Source organism: Schistocerca piceifrons, chromosome X (genome assembly GCF_021461385.2).
Source record: "Schistocerca piceifrons isolate TAMUIC-IGC-003096 chromosome X, iqSchPice1.1, whole genome shotgun sequence".
Lineage (NCBI taxonomy): Eukaryota > Metazoa > Arthropoda > Insecta > Orthoptera > Acrididae > Schistocerca > Schistocerca piceifrons.
The window spans coordinates 942,369,397-942,394,575 of record NC_060149.1 but is presented as its reverse complement, the minus strand read 5'-3'; positions in this window follow the sequence as shown (position 1 = coordinate 942,394,575).

Sequence of the window (25,179 nt, the reverse complement as noted above, 5' to 3'; positions counted from 1 at the left end):
CTAACTTTCTATGATTTCAAACTCTCCTGTGAGTGCAGTTTTAGATTCCGATGCTTCACTTCAGGTTTACTGTATCACTTGGACCTTCTTATAGGCGATGAAACACACATATTGCATCCGAATTTAATACAAAAGGCACAATGCCGACTTAAGTACAAGAGGACTGACACTCTCACTTTCTATGATTTGCACCTCTACTCTGAGTCCAGTTTTACATTCCGATGCTTGACCCCTGGTTTACTGTATGCCTTGGACCTTCTTTTTGACGATGAAACACAGAGTTTGCATCCGAATTTAATACAAAAGGCACAATGCCGACTTAAGTAAAAGAGGACTGACACTCTACCATTCTATGATTTGAACCCCTCCTGTGAGTCCAGTTTTAGAATCCGATGCTTCACTTCAGGTTTGCTGTATACCTTGGATTTTCTTATTGACTATGAAACACAGAAATTGCATCCTACTTTAATACAAATGTCACAATGCTGACTTAAGTACAAGAGGACTGACACTCTCACTTTCTATGATGTGAACCTCTCCTGAGAGTCGAGATTTAGATTCCGATGCTTCACTTCAGGTTTTCTGTATACCTTGCACCTTCTTATTGACGATGTAACAGAAATTGCATCGGAATTTAATACAAAAGGCACAATACCGACTTAAGTACGAGAGGAGTGACACTCTAATTTTCTATGATTTGAAACTCTCCTGTGAGTGCAGTTTTAGATTCCGATGCTTCACTTCAGGTTTACTGTATCACTTGGACCTTCTTATTGACGATGAAACACAGAAATTGCATCCGAATTAAATACAAAAGGCACAATACTGACTTAAGTACAAGAGGACTGACACTCTCACTCTCTATGATTGAACCTCTCCTGTGAGTCCAGTATTAGATTCCGATGCTTCACCTCAGGTTTACTGTATCCCTAGGACCTTCTTATTGACGATGAAACACAGAGTTTGCATCCGAATTTAATACAAAAGGCACAATGCCGACTTAAGCACAAGAGGACAGACACTCTAATTTTCTATGATTTGAACCTCCCCTGTGAGTCTAGTTTTAGATTCCGATGCTTCACTTCAGGTTCACTGTATCCCTTGGATCTTCTTATTGACGATGACACACAGAAATTGCATCCTACTTTAATACAAATGGCACAATGACGATTTAAGTACAAGAGGACTGACACTCTCACTTTCTATGATTTGAACCTCTCCTGTGAGTTCAGTTTTAGATTTCGATGCTTCACTTCAGGTTTACTGTATGCCTTGGACCTTCTTATTGACGATGAAACACAGAAATTGCATCCAGATTTAATACAAATGGCATAATGCCGAGTTAAGTACAAGAGGACTGATACTCTCACTCTCTATGATTTGAACCTCTCCTGTGGGTCCAGTTTTAGATTCCGATGCTTCACTTCCGGTTTACTGTATCCCTTGGGCCTTCTCATTGACGATGAAACACAGAATTTGCATCGGAATTTAATACAAAAGGCACAATGCCGACTTAAGTAAAAGAGGACTGACACTCTAACTTTCTATGATTTGAACCCCTCCTGTGAGTCCAATTTTAGAATCCGATGCTTCACTTCAGGTTTACTATATACCTTGGGCCTTCTTATTCACGATGAAACACAGAAATTTCGTCCGAATTTAATAGAAAAGGCACAATACCGACTTAAGTACAAGAGAAGTGACTCTCTAACCTTCTATGATTTGAACCTCTCCCGTGAGACCAGTTTTCGATTCCGATGCTTCACATTAGGTTTACTGTATCCCTTGGACCTTCGTATTGACGATGAAACACAGAAATTGCATCCGGATTTAATACAAATGGCATAATGCCGACTTATGTACAAGAGGACTGACACTCTCACGTTCTATGATTTGAACCTCTCCTGTGAGTCCAGTTTTAGATACCGATGCATCACTTCCGGTTTACTGTATCCCTTGGACATTCTTATTGATGATGAAACACAGAAATTGCATCCGAATTTAATACAAAAGGCACAATGCCGACTTAAGTAAAAGAGGACTGACACTCTACCATTCTATGATTGAACTGCTCCTGTGAGACCAGTTTTAGATTCCGATGCTTCACTTCAGGTTTACTGTATCCCTTTGACATTCTTATTGACGATGAAACACAGAAATTGCATCCGAATTTAATACAAAAGACACAATACCGGCTTAAGTACAAGAGGAGTGGCAATCTAACTTTCTATGATTTGAACCTCTCCTGTGAGTCCAGTTTTAGATTCCGATGCTTCACTTCAGGTTTACTGTTTCCCTTCGACCTTCATATTGACGATGAAACTCAGAAATTGCATCCGAATTTAATACAAATGGCACATTGCCGACTTCAGTACAAGAGGACTGACACTCTCACTTTCAATGATCTGACCTCTCCTGGGAGTCCAGTTTTAGATTCCGATGGTTCACTTCAGGTTTACTGTATCCCTTGGACCTTCTTATTGACAATGAAACACAGAAATTGCATCCGAATTTAATACAAATGGCACAATGCCGACATAAGTACAAGAGGACTGACACTCTCACTTTCTATGATTTGAACCTCTCCTCTGAGTCCAGTTTTAGATTCCGATGCTTCACTTCAGGTTTACTGTATACCTTGCACCTTCTTATTGACGATCAAACACAGAAATTGCATCCGAATTTAATACAAAAGGCACAATGCAGACGTAAGTAAAGGAGGACTGACACTCTAACTTTCTATGACTTGAACCCCTCCTGCGAGTCAAGTCTTAGAATCCGAAGCTTCACTTCAGGTTTACTAAATACCTTGGACATTCTTATTGACGATGAAACACAGAAATTGCATCCGAATTTAATACAAATGGCACAATGCCGACTTAAGTACAAGAGGACTGACACTCTCACTTTCTATGATTTGAACCTCTCCTGTGAGTTTAGTTTTAGATTCCAATGCTTCACTTTAGGTTTACTGTATACCTTGCTCCTTCAAATTGACGATGAAACACAGAAATTGCATCCGAAGTTAATACAAAAGGCACAATGCCGACCTAAGTACAAGAGGACTGACACTCTCAGTTTCTATGTTTTGAAACTCTCCTGTGAGTCCAGTTTCAGATTCCGATGCTTCACTTCAGGTTTACTGTATCCCTTGGACCTTCTTATTTACGATGGAACACAGAAATTGCATCCGAATTTAATACAAAAGGCACAATACCGACTTAAGTACGAGAGGAGTGACACTCTAACTTTCTATTATTTGAATCTCTCCTGTGAGTGCAGTTTTAGATTCCGATGCTTCACTTTAGGTTTACTGTATCACTTGGACCTTCTTATTGACGATGAAACACAGAAATTGCACCCGAATTTCATACAAAAGGCACAATGCCGACTTAAGTACGAGACGACTGACACTCTCACTTTCTATGATTTGAATCTCTACTGTGAGTCCAGTTTAAATTCGATGCTTCAGCTCAGGTTTACTGTATCCCTTGGACCTTCATATTGACGATGAAACACAGAGTTTGCATCCGAATTAGATACAAAAGTCACAATGCCGACTTCAGTACATGAGGACAGACACTCTAATTTTCTAAGATTTGAACCCATACTGTGAGTCCAGTTTTAGATTCCGATTCTTCACTTCAGGTTTACTGTATACCTTGCACTTTCTTATTGACGATGAAACACAGAAATTGCATCCGAATTTAATACAAAAGGCACAATGCCGACTTAAGTACAAGAGGATTGACACTCTCACTTTCCATGATTTGAACCTCTCCTGTGAGTCCTGTTTTAGATTCCGATGCTTCAATTCAGGTTTACTGTATCCCTTGGACCTTCTTATTGACGATGAAACACAGAAATTGCATCCGAATTTAATACAAACGGCACAATGCCGACTTAAGTAAATGAGAACTGGCACTCTCACTTTCTATGATTAGAACCTCACCTGTGATTCCAGTTTCAGATTCCGATGCTTCACTTCAGGTTTACTGTATCCGTTGGACCTTCTTATTGACGATGAAAGACAAAAATTTCATCCTAATTTAATACAAAAGGCAAAATGCCGACTTAAGTACAAGAGGACTGACACTCTCACTTTCTACGATTTGAACCTCTCCTGTGAGTCCAGTTTTATATTCCGATGCTTCACTTCAGGTTTACTGTATACCTTGCACCTTCTTATTGACGATGAAACACAGATATTGCATCCAAATTTAATACAAAAGGCACAATGCCGACTTAAGTAAAAGAGGACTGACACTCTCGCTTTCTATGATTTGAACCCCTCCTGTGAGTCCAGTTTTAGATTCCGATGCTTCACTTCAGTTTTACGGTATACCTTGCACCTTCGTATTGACGATAAATCACAGAAATTGCATCCGAAATTAAAACAAAAGGCACAATGCCGAGTTAAGTACAGGAGGACTGACACTCTCACTTTCTACAATTTGAACCTCTCCTGTGAGTCCAGTTTTAGATTCCGTTGCTTCACTTCTGGTTTTCTGTATCCCTTGGACTTTCGTGTTGACGATGAAACACAGAAATTGCATCCGAATGTAATACAAAAGGCACAATGAAGACTTAAGAACAAGAGGACTAACACTCTATCTTTCTATGCTTTGAACCTCTCCTGTGAGTCCAGTTTCAGATGCCGATGCTTCACTACAGGTTTACTGTATACCTTGCAACTTCTTATAGACGATGAAACACAGAAAATTCATCCGAATTTAATACAAAATGCCCAATGCCGACTTAAGTACAAGAGGAACGACACTCTCACTATCTACGCTTTGAACCACTCCTTTGAGTCCAGTTTTAGATTCCGATGCTTCACTTCAGGTTTACTGTATCCCTTGGACCTTCTTATTTACGATGAAACACAGAAATTGCATCCGAATTTAATACAAATGGCACAATGCCGACTTAAGTACAAGAGGACTGACACTCTCACTTTCTATGATTTGAACCTCTCCTGTGAGTTTAGTTTTAGATTCCAATGCTTCACTTTAGGTTTACTGTATACCTTGCTCCTTCAAATTGACGATGAAACACAGAAATTGCATCCGAAGTTAATACAAAAGGCACAATGCCGACCTAAGTACAAGAGGACTGACACTCTCAGTTTCTATGTTTTGAAACTCTCCTGTGAGTCCAGTTTCAGATTCCGATGCTTCACTTCAGGTTTACTGTATCCCTTGGACCTTCTTATTTACGATGGAACACAGAAATTGCATCCGAATTTAATACAAAAGGCACAATACCGACTTAAGTACGAGAGGAGTGACACTCTAACTTTCTATTATTTGAATCTCTCCTGTGAGTGCAGTTTTAGATTCCGATGCTTCACTTTAGGTTTACTGTATCACTTGGACCTTCTTATTGACGATGAAACACAGAAATTGCACCCGAATTTCATACAAAAGGCACAATGCCGACTTAAGTACGAGACGACTGACACTCTCACTTTCTATGATTTGAATCTCTACTGTGAGTCCAGTTTAAATTCGATGCTTCAGCTCAGGTTTACTGTATCCCTTGGACCTTCATATTGACGATGAAACACAGAGTTTGCATCCGAATTAGATACAAAAGTCACAATGCCGACTTCAGTACATGAGGACAGACACTCTAATTTTCTAAGATTTGAACCCATACTGTGAGTCCAGTTTTAGATTCCGATTCTTCACTTCAGGTTTACTGTATACCTTGCACTTTCTTATTGACGATGAAACACAGAAATTGCATCCGAATTTAATACAAAAGGCACAATGCCGACTTAAGTACAAGAGGATTGACACTCTCACTTTCCATGATTTGAACCTCTCCTGTGAGTCCTGTTTTAGATTCCGATGCTTCAATTCAGGTTTACTGTATCCCTTGGACCTTCTTATTGACGATGAAACACAGAAATTGCATCCGAATTTAATACAAACGGCACAATGCCGACTTAAGTAAATGAGAACTGGCACTCTCACTTTCTATGATTTGAACCTCACCTGTGATTCCAGTTTCAGATTCCGATGCTTCACTTCAGGTTTACTGTATCCGTTGGACCTTCTTATTGACGATGAAAGACAAAAATTTCATCCTAATTTAATACAAAAGGCAAAATGCCGACTTAAGTACAAGAGGACTGACACTCTCACTTTCTACGATTTGAACCTCTCCTGTGAGTCCAGTTTTATATTCCGATGCTTCACTTCAGGTTTACTGTATACCTTGCACCTTCTTATTGACGATGAAACACAGATATTGCATCCAAATTTAATACAAAAGGCACAATGCCGACTTAAGTAAAAGAGGACTGACACTCTCGCTTTCTATGATTTGAACCCCTCCTGTGAGTCCAGTTTTAGATTCCGATGCTTCACTTCAGGTTTACGGTATACCTTGCACCTTCGTATTGACGATAAATCACAGAAATTGCATCCGAAATTAAAACAAAAGGCACAATGCCGAGTTAAGTACAGGAGGACTGACACTCTCACTTTCTACAATTTGAACCTCTCCTGTGAGTCCAGTTTTAGATTCCGTTGCTTCACTTCTGGTTTTCTGTATCCCTTGGACTTTCGTGTTGACGATGAAACACAGAAATTGCATCCGAATGTAATACAAAAGGCACAATGAAGACTTAAGAACAAGAGGACTAACACTCTATCTTTCTATGCTTTGAACCTCTCCTGTGAGTCCAGTTTCAGATGCCGATGCTTCACTACAGGTTTACTGTATACCTTGCAACTTCTTATAGACGATGAAACACAGAAAATTCATCCGAATTTAATACAAAATGCCCAATGCCGACTTAAGTACAAGAGGAACGACACTCTCACTATCTACGCTTTGAACCACTCCTTTGAGTCCAGTTTTAGATTCCGATGCTTCACTTCAGGTTTACTGTATCCCTTGGACCTTCTTATTTACGATGGAACACAGAAATTGCATCCGAATTTAATACAGAAGGCACAAGACCGACTTAAGTACAAGAGGACTGACACTCACACTTTCTATGATTTGAACCTCTCCTGTGAGTTTAGTTTTAGATTCCAATGCTTCACTTTAGGTTTACTGTATACCTTGCACCTTCTAATTGACGATGAAACACAGAAATTGCATCCGAATTTAATACAAAAGGCACAATGCCGACCTAAGTACAAGAGGACTGACACTCTCACTTTCTAAGATTTGAACCACTCCTGTGAGTCCAGTAACAGATTCCGATGCTTCACTTCAGGTTTACTGTATCCCTTGGAGCTTCTTATTTACGATGGAACACAGAAATTGCATCCGAATTTAATACAAAAGGCACAATACCGACTTAAGTACGAGAGGAGTGACACCCTACCTTTCTATGATTTGAATCTCTCCTGTGAGTGCAGTTTTAGATTCCGAAGCTTCACTTCAGATTTACTGTATCACTTGGACCTTCTTATTGACGATGAAACACAGAAATAGCATCCGAATTTCATACAAAAGGCACAATGCCGACTTAAGTACAAGAGGACTGACACTCTCACTTTCTATGATTTGAACCTCTACTGTGAGTCCAGTTTAAATTCCGATGCTTCAGCTAAGGTTTACTGTATCCCTTGGAGCTTTTAATTTACGATGGAACACAGAAATTGCATCCGAATTTAATACAAAAGGCACAATACCGACTTAAGTACGAGAGGAGTGACACCCTACCATTCTATGATTTGAATCTCTCCTGTGAGTGCAGTTTTAGATTCCGAAGCTTCACTTCAGATTTACTGTATCACTTGGACCTTCTTATTGACGATGAAACACAGAAATAGCATCCGAATTTCATACAAAAGGCACAATGCCGACTTAAGTACAAGAGGACTGACACTCTCACTTTCTATGATTTGAACCTCTCCTCTGAGTCCAGTTTTAGATTCCGATGCTTCACTTCAGGTTTACTGTATACCTTGCACCTTCTTATTGACGATCAAACACAGAAATTGCATCCGAATTTAATACAAAATGCACAATGCCGACGTAAGTAAAGGAGGACTGACACTCTAACTTTCTATGACTTGAACAACTCCTGCGAGTCAAGTTTTAGAATCCGATGCTTCACTTCAGGTTTACTGTATACCTTGGACCTTCTTATTGACGATGAAACACAGAAATTGCATCCGAATTTAATACAAATGGCACAATGCCGACTTAAGTACAAGAGGACTTGCACTCGCACATTTTATGATTTGACGTCTCCTGGGGGTCCAGTTTTAGATTCCGATGCTTCACTTCAGGTTTACTGTATCCCTTGGACCTTCTTATTATTGATGAAACACAGAAATTGCATCCGAATTTAATACAAAAGGCAAAATTCCGACTTAAGTACAAGAGGACAGACACTCTCTTTTTCTATGATTTGAACCTCTCCTGTGAGTCCAGTTTCAGATTCCGATGCTTCACTACAGGTTTACTGTATACCTTGCACCTTCTTACTGACGATGAAACACAGAAATTGCATCCGAATTTAATACAAACGGCACAATGCCGACTTAAGTAAAAGAGAACTGGCACTCTCCCTTTCTATGATTTGAACCTCTCCTGTGATTCCAGTTTCAGATTCCGATGCTTCACTTCAGGTTTACGGTATACCTTGCACCTTCGTATTGACGATAAATCACAGAAATTGCATCCGAAATTAAAACAAAAGGCACAATGCCGAGTTAAGTACAAGAGGACTGACACTCTCACTTTCTACGATTTGAACCTCTCCTGTGAGTCCAGTTTTAGATTCCGTTGCTTCACTTCTGGTTTTCTGTATCCCTTGGACCTTCTTATTGACGATGAAACACAGAAATTGCAACCGAATGTAATACAAAAGGCACAATGAAGACTTAAGAACAAGAGGACTAACACTCTATCTTTCTATGCTTTGAACCTCTCCTGTGAGTCCAGTTTCAGATGCCGATGCTTCACTACAGGTTTACTGTATACCTTGCAACTTCTTATAGACGATGAAACACAGAAAATTCATCCGAATTTAATACAAAATACCCAATGCCGACTTAAGTACAAGAGGAATGACACTCTCACTATCTACGCCTTGAACCACTCCTTTGAGTCCAGTTTTAGATTCCGATGCTTCACTTCAGGTTTACTGTATACCTTGCACCTTCTAATTGACGATGAAACACAGAAATTGCATCCGAATTTAATACAAAAGGCACAATGCCGACCTAAGTACAAGAGGACTGACACTCTCACTTTCTGAGATTTGAACCACTCCTGTGAGTCCAGTAATAGATTCCGATGCTTCACTTCAGGTTTACTGTATCCCTTGTAGCTTCTTATTTACGATGGAACACAGAAATTGCATCCGAATTTAATACAAAAGGCACAATACCGACTTAAGTACGAGAGGAGTGACACCCTACCTTTCTATGATTTGAATCTCTCCTGTGAGTGCAGTTTTAGATTCCGAAGCTTCACTTTGGATTTACTGTATCACTTGGACCTTCTTATTGACGATGAAACACAGAAATAGCATCCGAAATTCATACAAATGGCACAATGCCGACATAAGTACAAGAGGACTGAAACTATCACTTCCTATGATTTGAACCTCTCCTGTGAGTCCAGTTTAAGTTTCCAATGTTTCACTTCAGGTTTACTGTATACCTTGCACCTTCTTATTGACGATGAAACACAGAAATTCCATCGGAATTTAATACAAAAGGTACAATGCCGACTTAAGTAAAAGAGGGCTGACACTCTAACTTTCTATGATTTGAACCCCTCCTGTGAGTCCAGTTTTAGAATCCGATGCTTCACTTCAGGTTTACTGTATCCCTTGGACCTTCTTATTGACGATGAAACACAGAAATTGCAACCGAATGTAATACAAATGTCACAATACCGGCTTAACTACAAGAGGGGTGACAATCTAACTTTCTATGATTTGAACCTCTCCTGTGAGTCCAGTTTAGATTCTGATGCTTCACTTCATGTTTACTGTATCCCTTGGACCTTCTTATTGACGATGAAACACAGAAATTGCATCCGAATTTAATACAAACGGCACAATGCCGACTTAAGTAAAAGAGAAGTGGCACTCTCCCTTTCTATGATTTGAACCTCTCCTGTGATTGCAGTTTCAGATTCCGATGCTTCACTTCAGGTTTACTGTAACTGTTGCACCTTCTAATTGCCGATGAAACACAGATATTGCATCCAAATTTAATACAAAAGGCACAATGCCGACTTATGTAAAAGAGGACTGACACTCTCACTTTCTATGATTTGAACCCCTCCTGTGAGTCCAGTTTTAGATTCCGATGCTTCACTTCAGGGTTACTGTATACCTTGCACCTTCGTATTGACGATGAATCACAGAAATTGCATCCGGAATTAAAACAAAAGGCACAATGCCGAGTTAAGTACAAGAGGACTGACACTCTCACTTTCTACGATTTGAACCTCTCCTGTGAGTCCAGTTTTAGATTCCGTTGCTTCACTTCTGGTTTTCTGTATCCCTTGGACCTTCGTATTGACGATGAAACACAGAAATTGCATCCGAATGTAATACAAAAGGCACAATGAAGACTTAAGAACAAGAGGACTAACACTCTATCTTTCTATGATTTGAACCTCTCCTGTGAGTCCAGTTTCAGATTCCGATGCTTCACTACAGGTTTACTGTATACCTTGCACCTTCTTATTGACGATGAAACACAGAAAATGCATCCGAATTTAATACAAATGCCCAATGCCGACTTAAGTACAAGAGGAATGACACTCTCACTATCTACGCTTTGAACCACTCCTTTGAGTCCAGTTTTGGATTCCGATGCTTCACTTCAGGTTTACTGTAACCCTTGGACCTTCTTATTTACGATGGAACACAGAAATTGCATCCGAATGTAATACAAAAGGCACAATATCGACTTAAGTACGAGAGGAGTGACACTCTTACTTTCTATGATTTCAATACCTCCTGTGAGTGCAGTTTTAGATTCCGATGCTTCACTTCAGGTTTACTGTATCACTTGGTCCTTCTTATTGACGATGAAACACAGAAATTGCATCCGAATTTAATACAAAAGGCACAATGCCGACTTAAGTACAAGAGGACTGACACTCTCACTTTCTATGATTTGAACCTCTACTGTGAGTCCAGCTTTAGATTCCGATGCTTCAGCTCAGGTTTACTTTATCCCTTGGACCTTCTTATTGACGATGAAACACAGAGTTTGCATCCGAATTTAATACAAAAGGCACAATGCCGACTTAAGTACATGAGGACAGACACTCGAACTGTCTATGATTTGAACCTCTCCTGTGAGTCTAGTCTTAGATTCCGATGCTTCACTTCAGGTTTAGTGTATCCCTTGGACCTTCTTATTGACGATGAAACACAGATATTGCATCCGAATTTAATACAAAAGGCACAATACCGACTTAAGTACGAGAGGACTGACACTCTCACTTTCTATGATTTGAACCTCTACTGTGAGTCCAGTTTTAGATTTCGATGCTTCAGCTCAGGTTTACTGTATCCCTTGGACCTTCTTATTGACGATGAAACACAGAAATTGCATCCGAATTTAATACAAATGGCACAATGCCGACATAAGTACAAGAGGACTGAAACTCTCACATCCTATGATTTGAACCTCTCCTGTGAGTCCAGTTTAAGTTTCCGATGCTTCACCTCAGGTTTACTGTATACCTTGCTCCTTCTTATTGACGATGAAACACAGAAATTCCATCGGAATTTATTACGAAAGGCACAATGCCGACTTAAGTAAAAGAGGGCTGACACTCTAACTTTCTATGATTTGAACCCCTCCTGTGAGTCCAGTTTTAGAATCCGATGCTTCACTTCAGGTTTACTGTATCCCTTGGACCTTCTTATAGACGATGAAACACAGAAATTGCATCCGAATTCAATACAAAAGGCACAATACCGACTTAAGTACAAGAGGAGTGACACTCTAACTTAATATGATTTGAACCTCACTTGTGATTCCAGTTTTAGATTCCGATGCTTCACTTCAGGGTTACTGTATACCTTGCACCTTCTTATTGACGATGAAACACAGAAATTGCATCCGAATTTAATACAATTGGCATAATGCCGACTTAAGTACAAGAGGACTGACTCCCTCACTTTCTATGATTTGAACCTCTCCTGTGAGTCCAGTTTTAGATTCCGATGCTTCACTTCAGGTTTACTGTATACGTTACACCTTCTTATTGCCGATGAAACACAGAAATTGCATCCGAATTTAATACCAAAGGCACAATGACGACTTAAGTACTAGAGGACTGACATTCTAACTTTCTATGATTTGAACCTCTCCTGTGAGTCTAGTTTTAGATTTCGATGCTCACTTCCGGTTTACTGTATCCCTTGGACCTTCTTATTGACGATGAAACACAGAAATTGCAACCGAATGTAATACAAATGTCACAATACCGGCTTAACTACAAGAGGGGTGACAATCTAACTTTCTATGATTTGAACCTCTCCTGTGAGTCCAGTTTAGATTCTGATGCTTCACTTCAGGTTTACTGTATCCCTTGGACCTTCTTATTGACGATGAAACACAGAAATTGCATCCGAATTTAATACAAACGGCACAATGCCGACTTAAGTAAAAGAGAACTGGCACTCTCCCTTTCTATGATTTGAACCTCTCCTGTGATTGCAGTTTCAGATTCCGATGCTTCACTTCAGGTTTACTGTAACTGTTGCACCTTCTAATTGACGATGAAACACAGATATTGCATCCAAATTCAATACAAAAGGCACAATGCCGACTTAAGTAAAAGAGGACTGACACTCTCACTTTCTATGATTTGAACCCCTCCTGTGAGTCCAGTTTTAGATTCCGATGCTTCACTTCAGGTTTACTGTATACCTTGCACCTTCGTATTGACGATGAATCACAGAAATTGCATCCGAAATTAAAACAAAAGGCACAATGCCGAGTTAAGTACAAGAGGACTGACACTCTCACTTTCTACGATTTGAACCTCTCCTGTGAGTCCAGTTTTAGATTCCGTTGCTTCACTTCTGGTTTTCTGTATCCCTTGGACCTTCGTATTGACGATGAAACACAGAAATTGCATCCGAATGTAATACAAAAGGCACAATGAAGACTTAAGAACAAGAGGACTAACACTCTATCTTTCTATGCTTTGAACCTCTCCTGTGAGTCCAGTTTCAGATTCCGATGCTTCACTACAGGTTTACTGTATACCTTGCACCTTCTTATTGACGATGAAACACAGAAAATGCATCCGAATTTAATACAAATGCCCAATGCCGACTTAAGTACAAGAGGAATGACACTCTCACTATCTACGCTTTGAACCACTCCTTTGAGTCCAGTTTTGGATTCCGATGCTTCACTTCAGGTTTACTGTAACCCTTGGACCTTCTTATTTACGATGGAACACAGAAATTGCATCCGAATGTAATACAAAAGGCACAATATCGACTTAAGTACGAGAGGAGTGACACTCTTACTTTCTATGATTTGAATCTCTCCTGTGAGTGCAGTTTTAGATTCCGATGCTTCACTTCAGGTTTACTGTATCACTTGGTCCTTCTTATTGACGATGAAACACAGAAATTGCATCCGAATTTAATACAAAAGGCACAATGCCGACTTAAGTACAAGAGGACTGACACTCTCACTTTCTATGATTTGAACCTCTACTGTGAGTCCAGCTTTAGATTCCGATGCTTCAGCTCAGGTTTACTGTATCCCTTGGACCTTCTTATTGACGATGAAACACAGATATTGCATCCGAATTTAATACAAAAGGCACAATACCGACTTAAGTACGAGAGGACTGACACTCTCACTTTCTATGATTTGAACCTCTACTGTGAGTCCAGTTTTAGATTTCGATGCTTCAGCTCAGGTTTACTGTATCCCTTGGACCTTCTTATTGACGATGAAACACAGAAATTGCATCCGAATTTAATACAAATGGCACAATGCCGACATAAGTACAAGAGGACTGAAACTCTCACTTCCTATGATTTGAACCTCTCCTGTGAGTCCAGTTTAAGTTTCCGATGCTTCACCTCAGGTTTACTGTATACCTTGCTCCTTCTTATTGACGATGAAACACAGAAATTCCATCGGAATTTATTACGAAAGGCACAATGCCGACTTAAGTAAAAGAGGGCTGACACTCTAACTTTCTATGATTTGAACCCCTCCTGTGAGTCCAGTTTTAGAATCCGATGCTTCACTTCAGGTTTACTGTATCCCTTGGACCTTCTTATAGACGATGAAACACAGAAATTGCATCCGAATTCAATACAAAAGGCACAATACCGACTTAAGTACAAGAGGAGTGACACTCTAACTTAATATGATTTGAACCTCTCTTGTGATTCCAGTTTTAGATTCCGATGCTTCACTTCAGGTTTACTGTATACCTTGCACCTTCTTATTGACGATGAAACACAGAAATTGCATCCGAATTTAATACAATTGGCGTAATGCCGACTTAAGTACAAGAGGACTGACTCCCTCACTTTCTATGATTTGAACCTCTCCTGTGAGTCCAGTTTTAGATTCCGATGCTTCACTTCAGGTTTACTGTATACGTTACACCTTCTTATTGCCGATGAAACACAGAAATTGCATCCGAATTTAATACCAAAGGCACAATGACGACTTAAGTACTAGAGGACTGACATTCTAACTTTCTATGATTTGAACCTCTCCTGTGAGTCCAGTTTTAGATTTCGATGCTCACTTCCGGTTTACTGTATCCCTTGGACCTTCTTATTGACGATGAAACACAGAAATTGCAACCGAATGTAATACAAATGTCACAATACCGGCTAAACTACAAGAGGGGTGACAATCTAACTTTCTATGATTTGAACCTCTCCTGTGAGTCCAGTTTAGATTCTGATGCTTCACTTCAGGTTTACTGTATCCCTTGGACCTTCTTATTGACGATGAAACACAGAAATTGCATCCGAATTTAATACAAACGGCACAATGCCGACTTACGTAAAAGAGAACTGGCACTCTCCCTTTCTATGATTTGAACCTCTCCTGTGATTGCAGTTTCAGATTCCGATGCTTCACTTCAGGTTTACTGTATACCTTGCACCTTCTTATTGACGATGAATCACAGAAATTGCATCCGAAATTAAAACAAAAGGCACAATGCCGAGTTAAGTACAAGAGGACTGACACTCTCACTTTCTACGATTTGAACCTCTCCTGTGAGTCCAGTTTTAGATTCCGATGCTTCACTTCAGGTTTACTGTATACCTTGCACCTTCGTATTGACGATGAATCACAGAAATTGCATCCGAAATTAAAACAAAAGGCACAATGCCGAGTTAAGTACAAGAGGACTGACACTCTCACTTTCTACGATTTGAACCTCTCCTGTGAGTCCAGTTTTAGATTCCGTTGCTTCACTTCTGGTTTTCTGTATCCCTTGGACCATCGTATTGACGATGAAACACAGAAATTGCATCCGAATGTAATACAAAAGGCACAATGAAGACTTAAGAACAAGAGGACTAACACTCTATCTTTCTATGCGTTGAACCTCTCCTGTGAGTCCAGTTTCAGATTCCGATGCTTCACTACAGGTTTACTGTATACCTTGCACCTTCTTATTGACGATGAAACACAGAAAATGCATCCGAATTTAATACAAAATGCCCAATGCCGACTTAAGTACAAGAGGAATGACACTCTCACTATCTACGCTTTGAACCACTCCTTTGAGTCCAGTTTTAGATTCCGATGCTTCACTTCAGGTTTACTGTATCCCTTGGACCTTCTTATTTACGATGGAACACAGAAATTGCATCCGAATTTAATACAAAAGGCACAATATCGACTTAAGTACGAGAGGAGTGACACTCTTACTTTCTATGATTTGAATCTCTCCTGTGAGTGCAGTTTTAGATTCCGATGCTTCACTTCAGGTTTACTGTATCACTTGGTCCTTCTTATTGACGATGAAACACAGAAATTGCATCCGAATTTAATACAAAAGGCACAATGCCGACTTAAGTACAAGAGGACTGACACTCTCACTTTCTATGATTTGAACCTCTACTGTGAGTCCAGGGTTAGATTCCGATGCTTCAGCTCAGGTTTACTGTATCCCTTGGACCTTCTTATTGACGATGAAACACAGAGTTTGCATCCGAATTTAATACAAAAGGCACAATGCCGACTTAAGTACATGAGGACAGATACTCGAACTTTCTATGATTTGAACCTCTCCTGTGAGTCTAGTCTTAGATTCCGATGCTTCACTTAAGGTTTAGTGTATCCCTTGGACCTTCTTATTGACGATGAAACACAGAAATTGCATCCGAATTTAATACAAATGGCACAATGCCGACGTAAGTACAAGAGGACTGACACTCTCACTTCCTATGATTTGAACCTCTCCTGTGAGTCCAGTTTAAGTTTCCGATGCTTCACTTCAGGTTTATGTATACCTTGCACCTTCTTATTGACGATGAAACACAGATATTCCATCGGAATTAATACAAAAGGCACAATGCCGACTTAAGTAAAAGAGGGCTGACACTCTAACTTTCTACGATTTGAACCCCTCCTGTGAGTCCAGTTTTAGAATCCGATGCTTCACTTCAGGTTTACTGTATCCCTTGGACCTTCTTATAGACGATGAAACACAGAAATTGCATCCGAATTCAATACAAAAGGCACAATACTGACTAAAGTACAAGAGGAGTGACACTCTAACTTAATATGCTTTGAACCTCTCTTGTGATTCCAGTTTTAGATTCCGATGCTTCACTTCAGGTTTACTGTATACCTTGCACCTTCTTATTGACGATGAAACACAGAAATTGCATCCGAATTTAATACAATTGGCATAATGCCGACTTAAGTAAAAGAGGACTGACACCCTCACTTTCTATGATTTGAACCTCTCCTGTGAGTCCAGTTTTAGATTCCGATGCTTCACTTCAGGTTTACCATATCCCTTGGACCTTCTTATTGACGATGAAACGCAGAAATTGCATCCGAATTTAATGCAAATGGCACAATGCCGACTTAAGTACAAGTGGACTGACAATCTCAGTTTCTATGATTTCAACCTCTCCAGTGAATCCAGTTTAAGATAAAGATGCTTCACATCAGGTTTACTATATCCCTTGGGACTTCTTATTGACGATGAAACACAGAAATAGCATCCGAATTTAATACAATTGGCATAATGCCGACTTAAGTAAAAGAGGACTGACACCCTCACTTTCTATGATTTGAACCTCTCCTGTGAGTCCAGTTTTAGAATCCGATGCTTCACTTCAGGTTTACTGTATCCCTTGGACCTTCTTATAGACGATGAAACACAGAAATTGCATCCGAATTCAATACAAAAGGCACAATACCGACTTAAGTACAAGAGGAGTGACACTCTAACTTAATATGATTTGAACCTCTCTTGTGATTCCAGTTTTAGATTCCGATGCTTCACTTCAGGTTTACTGTATACCTTGCACCTTCTTATTGACGATGAAACACAGAAATTGCATCCGAATTTAATACAATTGGCGTAATGCCGACTTAAGTACAAGAGGACTGACTCCCTCACTTTCTATGATTTGAACCTCTCCTGTGAGTCCAGTTTTAGATTCCGATGCTTCACTTCAGGTTTACTGTATACGTTACACCTTCTTATTGCCGATGAAACACAGAAATTGCATCCGAATTTAATACCAAAGGCACAATGACGACTTAAGTACTAGAGGACTGACATTCTAACTTTCTATGATTTGAACCTCTCCTGTGAGTCCAGTTTTAGATTTCGATGCTCACTTCCGGTTTACTGTATCCCTTGGACCTTCTTATTGACGATGAAACACAGAAATTGCAACCGAATGTAATACAAATGTCACAATACCGGCTAAACTACAAGAGGGGTGACAATCTAACTTTCTATGATTTGAACCTCTCCTGTGAGTCCAGTTTAGATTCTGATGCTTCACTTCAGGTTTACTGTATCCCTTGGACCTTCTTATTGACGATGAAACACAGAAATTGCATCCGAATTTAATACAAACGGCACAATGCCGACTTACGTAAAAGAGAACTGGCACTCTCCCTTTCCATGATTTGAACCTCTCCTGTGATTGCAGTTTCAGATTCCGATGCTTCACTTCAGGTTTACTGTATACCTTGCACCTTCTTATTGACGATGAAACACAGATATTGCATCCAAATTTAATACAAAAGGCATAATGCCGACTTAAGTAAAAGAGGACTGACACTCTCACTTTCTATGATTTGAACCCCTCCTGTGAGTCCAGTTTTAGATTCCGATGCTTCACTTCAGGTTTACTGTATACCTTGCACCTTCGTATTGACGATGAATCACAGAAATTGCATCCGAAATTAAAACAAAAGGCACAATGCCGAGTTAAGTACAAGAGGACTGACACTCTCACTTTCTACGATTTGAACCTCTCCTGTGAGCCCAGTTTTAGATTCCGTTGCTTGACTTCTGGTTTTCTGTATCCCTTGGACCTTCGTATTGACGATGAAACACAGAAATTGCATTCGAATGTAATACAAAAGGCACAATGAATACTTAAGAACAAGAGGACTAACACTCTATCTTTCTATGCTTTGAACCTCTCCTGTGAGTCCAGTTTCAGATTCCGATGCTTCACTACAGGTTTACTGTATACCTTGCACCTTCTTATTGACGATGAAACACAGAAAATGCATCCGAATTTAATACAAAATGCCCAATGCCGACTTAAGTACAAGAGGAATGACACTCTCACTATCTACGCTTTGAACCACTCCTTTGAGTCCAGTTTTAGATTCCGATGCTTCACTTCAGGTTTACTGTATCCCTTGGACCTTCTTATTTACGATGGAACACAGAAATTGCATCCGAATTTAATACAAAAGGCACAATACCGACTTAAGTACGAGAGGAGTGACACTCTTACTTTCTATGATTTGAATCTCTCCTGTGAGTGCAGTTTTAGATTCCGATGCTTCACTTCAGGTTTACTGTATCCCTTGGACCTTCTTATTTACGATGGAACACAGAAATTGCATCCGAATTTAATACAAAAGGCACAATACCGACTTAAGTACAAGAGGACTGACACTCTCACTTTCTATGATTTGAACCTCTCCTGGGAGTTTAGTTTTAGATTCCAATTCTTCACTTTAGGTTTACTGTATACCTTGCACCTTCTAATTGACGATGAAACACAGAAATTGCATCCGAATTTAATACAAAAGGCACAATGCCGACCTAAGTACAAGAGGACTGACACTCTCTTTTTCTAAGATTTGAACCACTCCTGTGAGTCCAGTAATAGATTCCGATGCTTCACTTCAGGTTTACTGTATCCCTTGGACCTTCTTATTTACGATGGAACACAGAAATTGCATCCGAATTTAATACAAAAGGCACAATACCGACTTAAGTACGAGAGGAGTGACACCCTACTTTTCTATGATTTGAATCTCTCCTGTGAGTGCAGTTTTAGATTCCGATGCTTCACTTCAGGTTTACCATATCCCTTGGACCTTCTTATTGACGATGAAACGCAGAAATTGCATCCGAATTTAATGCAAATGGCACAATGCCGACTTAAGTACAAGTGGACTGACAATCTCAGTTTCTATGATTTCAACCTCTCCAGTGAATCCAGTTTAAGATAAAGATGCTTCACATCAGGTTTACTATATCCCTTGGACCTTCTTATTGACGATGAAACACAGAAATAGCATCCGAATTTAATACAAAAGGCACAATGGCGACTTAAGTACAAGACGACTGACACTCTCACTTTCCATGATTTGAACCTCTCCTGTGAGTCCAGTTTTAGATTCCGATGCTTTACTTCAGGTTTACTGTATCCCTTGGACCTTCTTATTGACGATGAAACACAGAAATTGCATCCGAATTTAATACAAACGGCACAATGCCGACTTAAGTAAAAGAGAACTGGCACTCTCCCTTTCTATGATTTGAACCTCTCCTGTGATTCCAGTTTCAGATTCCGATGCTTCACTTCAGGTTTACTGTATACCTTGCACCTTCTTATTGACGATGAAACACAGATATTGCATCCAAATTTAATACAAAAGGCACAATGCCGACTTAAGTAAAAGAGGACTGACACTCTCACTTTCTATGATTTGAACCCCTCCTGTGAGTCCAGTTTTAGATTCCGATGCTTCACTTCAGGTTTACTGTATACCTTGCACCTTCGTATTGACGATGAATCACAGAAATTGCATCCGAAATTAAAACAAAAGGCACAATGCCGAGTTAAGTACAAGAGGACTGACACTCTCACTTTCTACGATTTGAACCTCTCCTGTGAGCCCAGTTTTAGATTCCGTTGCTTGACTTCTGGTTTTCTGTATCCCTTGGACCTTCGTATTGACGATGAAACACAGAAATTGCATTCGAATGTAATACAAAAGGCACAATGAATACTTAAGAACAAGAGGACTAACACTCTATCTTTCTATGCTTTGAACCTCTCCTGTGAGTCCAGTTTCAGATTCCGATGCTTCACTACAGGTTTACTGTATACCTTGCACCTTCTTATTGACGATGAAACACAGAAAATGCATCCGAATTTAATACAAAATGCCCAATGCCGACTTAAGTACAAGAGGAATGACACTCTCACTATCTACGCTTTGAACCACTCCTTTGAGTCCAGTTTTAGATTCCGATGCTTCACTTCAGGTTTACTGTATCCCTTGGACCTTCTTATTTACGATGGAACACAGAAATTGCATCCGAAGTTAATACAAAAGGCACAATACCGACTTAAGTACGAGAGGAGTGACACTCTTACTTTCTATGATTTGAATCTCTCCTGTGAGTGCAGTTTTAGATTCCGATGCTTCACTTCAGGTTTACTGTATCACTTGGACCTTCTTTTTGACGATGAAACACAGAAATTGCATCCGAATTTAATACAAAAGGCACAATGCCGACTTAAGTACAAGAGGACTGACACTCTCACTTTCTATGATTTGAACCTCTACTGTGAGTCCAGCTTTAGATTCCGATGCTTCAGCTCAGGTTTACTGTATCCCTTGGACCTTCTTATTGACGATGAAACACAGAGTTTGCATCCGAATTTAATACTAAAGGCACAATGCCGACTTAAGTACATGAGGACAGACACTCGAACTTTCTATGATTTGAACCTCTCCTGTGAGTCTAGTTTTAGATTCCGATGCTTCGCTTCAGGTTTAGTGTATCCCTTGGACCTTCTTATTGACGATGACACACAGAAATTGCATCCGAATTTAATACAAATGGCACAATGCCGACATAAGTACAAGAGGACTGACACTCTCACTTCCTATGATTTAAACCTCTCCTGTGAGTCCAGTTTAAGTTTCCGATGCTTCACTTCAGGTTTACTGTATACCTTGCACCTTCTTATTGACGATGAAACACAGAAATTATATCGGAATTTAATACAAAAGGCACAATGCCGACTTAAGTAAAAGAGGGCTGACACTCTAACTTTCTATGATTTGAACCCCTCCTGTGACTCCAGTTTTAGAATCCGATGCTTCACTTCAGTTTTACTGTATCCCTTGGACCTTCTTATAGACGATGAAACACAGAAATTGCATCCGAATTCAATACAAAAGGCACAATACCGACTTAAGTACAAGAGGACTGACACACTATTTTTCTATGATTTGAACCTATCCTGTGAGTCCAGTTTAAATTCCGATGCTCCACTTCAGGTTTACTGTATACCTTGCACCTTCCTATTGAGGATGAAACACCGAAATGGGATCCGAATTTAATACAAAAGTCACAATGCCGACTTACGTACAAGAGGACTGACACTCTCACTTTCTATGTTTTCAACCTCTCCTGTGAGTCCAGTTTTAGATTCCGATGCTTCACTTCAGGTTTACTGTATCCCTTGGACCTTCTTATTGACGATGAAACACAGATATTGCATCCAAATTTAATACAAAAGGCACAATGCCGACTTAAGTAAAAGAGGACTGACACTCTCACTTTCTATGATTTGAACCCCTCCTGTGAGTCCAGTTTTAGATTCCGATGCTTCACTTCAGGTTTACGGTATACCTTGCACCTTCGTATTGACGATAAATCACAGAAATTGCATCCGAAATTAAAACAAAAGGCACAATGCCGAGTTAAGTACAAGAGGACTGACACTCTCACTTTCTACGATTTGAACCTCTCCTGTGAGTCCAGTTTTAGATTCCGTTGCTTCACTTCTGGTTTTCTGTATCCCTTGGACCTTCTTATTGACGATGAAACACAGAAATTGCATCCGAATGTAATACAAAAGGCACAATGAAGACTTAAGAACAAGAGGACTAACACTCTCACTTTCTATGATTTGAACCCCTCCTGTGAGTCCAGTTTTAGATTCCGATGCTTCACTTCAGGTTTACTGTATACCTTGCACCTTCGTATTGACGATGAATCACAGAAATTGCATCCGAAATTAAAACAAAAGGCACAATGCCGAGTTAAGTACAAGAGGACTGACACTCTCACTTTCTACGATTTGAACCTCTCCTGTGAGCCCAGTTTTAGATTCCGTTGCTTGACTTCTGGTTTTCTGTATCCCTTGGACCTTCGTATTGACGATGAAACACAGAAATTGCATTCGAATGTAATACAAAAGGCACAATGAATACTTAAGAACAAGAGGACTAACACTCTATCTTTCTATGCTTTGAACCTCTCCTGTGAGTCCAGTTTCAGATTCCGATGCTTCACTACAGGTTTACTGTATACCTTGCACCTTCTTATTGACGATGAAACACAGAAAATGCATCCGAATTTAATACAAAATGCCCAATGCCGACTTAAGTACAAGAGGAATGACACTCTCACTATCTACGCTTTGAACCACTCCTTTGAGTCCAGTTTTAGATTCCGATGCTTCACTTCAGGTTTACTGTATCCCTTGGACCTTCTTATTTACGATGGAACACAGAAATTGCATCCGAATTTAATACAAAAGGCACAATACCGACTTAAGTACGAGAGGAGTGACACTCTTACTTTCTATGATTTGAATCTCTCCTGTGAGTGCAGTTTTAGATTCCGATGCTTCACTTCAGGTTTACTGTATCCCTTGGACCTTCTTATTTACGATGGAACACAGAAATTGCATCCGAATTTATTACAAAAGGCACAATACCGACTTAAGTACAAGAGGACTGACACTCTCACTTTCTATGATTTGAACCTCTCCTGGGAGTTTAGTTTTAGATTCCAATTCTTCACTTTAGGTTTACTGTATACCTTGCACCTTCTAATTGACGATGAAACACAGAAATTGCATCCGAATTTAATACAAAAGGCACAATGCCGACCTAAGTACAAGAGGACTGACACTCTCTTTTTCTAAGATTTGAACCACTCCTGTGAGTCCAGTAATAGATTCCGATGCTTCACTTCAGGTTTACTGTATCCCTTGGACCTTCTTATTTACGATGGAACACAGAAATTGCATCCGAATTTAATACAAAAGGCACAATACCGACTTAAGTACGAGAGGAGTGACACCCTACTTTTCTATGATTTGAATCTCTCCTGTGAGTGCAGTTTTAGATTCCGATGCTTCACTTCAGGTTTACCATATCCCTTGGACCTTCTTATTGACGATGAAACGCAGAAATTGCATCCGAATTTAATGCAAATGGCACAATGCCGACTTAAGTACAAGTGGACTGACAATCTCAGTTTCTATGATTTCAACCTCTCCAGTGAATCCAGTTTAAGATAAAGATGCTTCACATCAGGTTTACTATATCCCTTGGACCTTCTTATTGACGATGAAACACAGAAATAGCATCCGAATTTAATACAAAAGGCACAATGGCGACTTAAGTACAAGACGACTGACACTCTCACTTTCCATGATTTGAACCTCTCCTGTGAGTCCAGTTTTAGATTCCGATGCTTTACTTCAGGTTTACTGTATCCCTTGGACCTTCTTATTGACGATGAAACACAGAAATTGCATCCGAATTTAATACAAACGGCACAATGCCGACTTAAGTAAAAGAGAACTGGCACTCTCCCTTTCTATGATTTGAACCTCTCCTGTGATTCCAGTTTCAGATTCCGATGCTTCACTTCAGGTTTACTGTATACCTTGCACCTTCTTATTGACGATGAAACACAGATATTGCATCCAAATTTAATACAAAAGGCACAATGCCGACTTAAGTAAAAGAGGACTGACACTCTCACTTTCTATGATTTGAACCCCTCCTGTGAGTCCAGTTTTAGATTCCGATGCTTCACTTCAGGTTTACTGTATACCTTGCACCTTCGTATTGACGATGAATCACAGAAATTGCATCCGAAATTAAAACAAAAGGCACAATGCCGAGTTAAGTACAAGAGGACTGACACTCTCACTTTCTACGATTTGAACCTCTCCTGTGAGCCCAGTTTTAGATTCCGTTGCTTGACTTCTGGTTTTCTGTATCCCTTGGACCTTCGTATTGACGATGAAACACAGAAATTGCATTCGAATGTAATACAAAAGGCACAATGAATACTTAAGAACAAGAGGACTAACACTCTATCTTTCTATGCTTTGAACCTCTCCTGTGAGTCCAGTTTCAGATTCCGATGCTTCACTACAGGTTTACTGTATACCTTGCACCTTCTTATTGACGATGAAACACAGAAAATGCATCCGAATTTAATACAAAATGCCCAATGCCGACTTAAGTACAAGAGGAATGACACTCTCACTATCTACGCTTTGAACCACTCCTTTGAGTCCAGTTTTAGATTCCAATGCTTCACTTCAGGTTTACTGTATCCCTTGGACCTTCTTATTTACGATGGAACACAGAAATTGCATCCGAATTTAATACAAAAGGCACAATACCGACTTAAGTACGAGAGGAGTGACACTCTTACTTTCTATGATTTGAATCTCTCCTGTGAGTGCAGTTTTAGATTCCGATGCTTCACTTCAGGTTTACTGTATCACTTGGACCTTCTTTTTGACGATGAAACACAGAAATTGCATCCGAATTTAATACAAAAGGCACAATGCCGACTTAAGTACAAGAGGACTGACACTCTCACTTTCTATGATTTGAACCTCTACTGTGAGTCCAGCTTTAGATTCCGATGCTTCAGCTCAGG